The sequence below is a fragment of the Lepidochelys kempii genome, chromosome 6 (assembly GCF_965140285.1).
Source record: "Lepidochelys kempii isolate rLepKem1 chromosome 6, rLepKem1.hap1, whole genome shotgun sequence".
Lineage (NCBI taxonomy): Eukaryota > Metazoa > Chordata > Testudines > Cheloniidae > Lepidochelys > Lepidochelys kempii.
In genome coordinates this window covers 50,298,837-50,302,435 of record NC_136385.1, presented here as the reverse complement: position 1 = coordinate 50,302,435, position 3,599 = coordinate 50,298,837, and positions in this window count along the sequence as shown.

Sequence of the window (3,599 nt, the reverse complement as noted above, 5' to 3'; positions counted from 1 at the left end):
TACAGCCCTCTGGAGGCTGAAAAACTTTCTAACTTCCAACAAAACTCTCCTGTATAGTCCCTGTGACGTTACTGTTGTTAAGCAGAGATCAAAGCACAAGAGAGAATGAGAAAGAGAGTGAGAGAGAAGCCAAAAGCAAGGGGCAGAGCCCTAAAGCCATCCCATAAGCTTTAAGTCCTTCCCCTTATACAGAAGCAGGGGTTTAATGCAAATGAGACAAGGGCTTGCTTTCTTCAAGGGAAGCAGAGAGGTGGGGGAAACCCAAATTGTCTCTTCAGTGTATGATGCATAATTTTTAAAATGGAGAGAGTTCTGCAGTGGGAGCTAAATGATGAATGGGACTAGGCCACACACAGTCAGGCATGGGTATAAATACAGGGAAACTTATTTATTATTATTTTAGTGGGGGGAGGGCAGCAGGACCATATTAATTATTATTATTGCCTAGCTCTAAATGAAACTAGTATTATTTAAAAATATGCTTCCAACTCGGAGTGCCAGAGCACGTACAGGACCATGTCCTTTCCCCTTTCCATTCCTTGTATTCCTCCCCACCCCCATTTCAGCATAGATTTCTGCTACATCCCTGAATTTGAACAGAATTAAGTTCCCCCTACAATATTTGGTTTTTTTTTTAAACTTTAAGCTTTTACTCTGCAAACGGGGTGGGGAGGAACATGGTGATAGCTCATCCAAGCTGCACTAAGAAAACAGTTAACCCTAAACAGGCAATAGATCAGATATCAACCCCCCTCCCCCACTACACTACAACCACCCACAAAAATCCCAGCAGTGCAGCAAAATGGTGACCAGCACAGTTTCCTCCAGCACAGTTCACACCTGGAGGAAGGTGCTGATAGTCACTGGGGTTACCAAGGGCCTGAGCCAAAGCCCATTGAAGTTAGCGGCAGCCTTTCCACTGCTGTAATATTTTCTAATGTCCTCCCAGCATGGGTGACTTTAGTTTCCCAACAAAGTTAGCCTATTTTATACCCAAGAATCCTTTTCAGTTTTGTTTTTTTTTTAATTAAACACTTGTTAAAGTTCTTCCCTTTAACTCGAAACATTTTCAGAAAAGAAAGCTGAGCAGGCATTCGGGACTGAAGGGATTTTGCTGCTTCTTGCATATGGGTGAATGCTACGAGTGAAATCTTAGCCCCATCCAAGTCAATGGCAAAACTCTCATTGACTTCAGTGGAGCCAGGATTTCATTGTGTCTCTTGACTGTTTTGGGGGGATTGTAGACATGGGAGTCCACTTTTGTCTCCTGTTTGCCGAAATGGTTCTCCACCTGCCTAGTGTGGACACATCTTAATAAATAATGCATAATAAATAATAGTAATACCTAGCTCTTCTGCAGTGCTTAGCAAAGCATTGCCAATTGGGTTAGATTGCATGGGTGCCACAAATATGCATGGGGCATGGTATAATGCTGTGTAGCCACATCCTTGTCCCTCTCCCACACACAGATAAGATATATTGGACATATTGCTAAGATCACAAGACACAGGGCTATAGTTTTATTTATGTATAGTATATATATGATAGGTGATCTTCACATCTGACATGTCTTTTCTTTGTCTTGTCTATATTATGATGACACATAAAGGCCCCAATCAGGATCTTAGCCCCTATTGTACTAGGCGCTGTCTACCTAGGTGAATGTATAAGGTCCTGCCCAGAAAAATTTATGGTTTTTTTTTTAATGTGGGAAGAAATGTCCACTTATATAAATTACATTTCTTTTTTGAAAAGTAGCAAGTATGTTTCCATTTTTATTAAACAAACAAGCAATACACTCACCCCTTTAAATTAAATAAACTAGTAGTCCAGCCACCATGGCCAAGTTTAGGGTTACATTTTGTTTCACCAATACTTAAATCCCTCCTCCACCTCAAAGGTTTTTTTTTTTTTTTTCTAATTCCTGATTTGTTCCTTTCAAGAATTAGTGTCATTTTCTAAGGCATTACAATTTGAGGAGCGACTGGGCATCTTCTCTTCCCCACCCCCTCCCAGATCATGGTCACATTAGTATTTGTCTGTTTGTTTCTTGGTCGCCTTTGCTAATAAATCTTCATCAGTGATCAGCTGCACTTATTCTCCTTCCCCTTCCCCCACACTATATTTGCTTTATGGAATCCTTGCTGTCCTGATGCATTTGCTTTTTTTTTTTTCTTCTTCTTCTCCTTTTTTTTTTCCTTGCACGATGCGAGCAAAGTTGTTTTTTCATTCATAAAAATCCGCGTCGGTGTGGCAAGAGCCCTTGATTTATGAGGCGGAGTGGTATCAGCTACAGCTTTTCCGGAGCCCCCCTTCCACCACCACCCTCCAGCTGAGACTGCTGCACAGACTGGCTTCTGCTGCGTGTGGCAAATTATTGCATGAACGAAATCGCCCACTTAAAACAAAATTGGCTCTAATTCCTGGAGGGAACCCCCGCCCCCTAAAATGGGCTGAAATACAAGAGGAAACTGGAATTAGCATAAGCCAATAGGGGAATAGATCTGTTACCAGGCGGATCAGGCAGATCTGAACTAGGAACTTGGTTGATTTCTCTCTGACAAGACAAAGGGGACTGCTCAAAAGTGCAAGAGCTACAGAAAACCGTAAAAATCTTGGATTGACTGAGGGAGGAAAAATTTTATGACACTTTACATGCAGAGGTTCACACCACTACTGCTGTCACTGATAGCCAGTGACTACTGCTCTTTTGCAGACATAATTCTCAAACATCAAAGCAGAGTCATGAGGAATTAAAATATTTACTTGTACACACTTTAAAAATCGCATCCTAACGCCGAGCAGAGAGAATTCTCAGCTCATTGTAGAGCTTCAAGTCCGATGTTTAAAAGCTCAATTTGTTCTATCATGGGTGATCGGCAGCAGTTTTAGCGCTGTTGCACAGAAGCATTCAGAATACAGTTTAATTCCCTTCACAGAGAAAGAAAAGCGTTGCAACATTTCCAGAACAGATTGCATATTCGTGCCTGTCCCTTTATTATTCAAATGCAGGCAGGACTTAGAATTGTTCAGGTAGGGGATAGTTTTATACCTCTATTAAAACATCCATTTGGGTTAAGTTACCCACATTTACATGACTAATCTTGTTCACTGCTGTCTCTTCTGAGTGTGCACTTTTCACTCGATCCCAGACGGAGGGAACCAGCCTTCTTTTGTTTGTAAGAATGCCATAAATTAAACAAACCACTTCCCACATGTGTAGGTGGAATCTCACCTTGAGCCAGATACCTGATCGGCAACTTTAAAGGTTTTTTTTTTTTTTCCCTCCTCAGTCAATGTTTTCCATTGTTAAACTTTTTCAATCTCTCATTGAAGGGGAGGGGAAAAAAAGAAAAGAAAAGAAAAAAAGCTTCTTCCTTCACGCTCAGTCTCCCTTTTCACATCGCAGATTTCTGAAGTTTGCCTAACACATGCTGCGAGTCCCAACCACCCCTTAATTCTGTCTCGCATTTTGCCTTCCGCAGCGCGTGTTGTCCCTAGGCTTATATTCTGCTGGCAGTTTCCACCAATGCCCAAAGCAATCAGCCCTCTCGAGCTGAGCACACATCCCACTGCCTACAAGACAGAGCGAGAGTGCG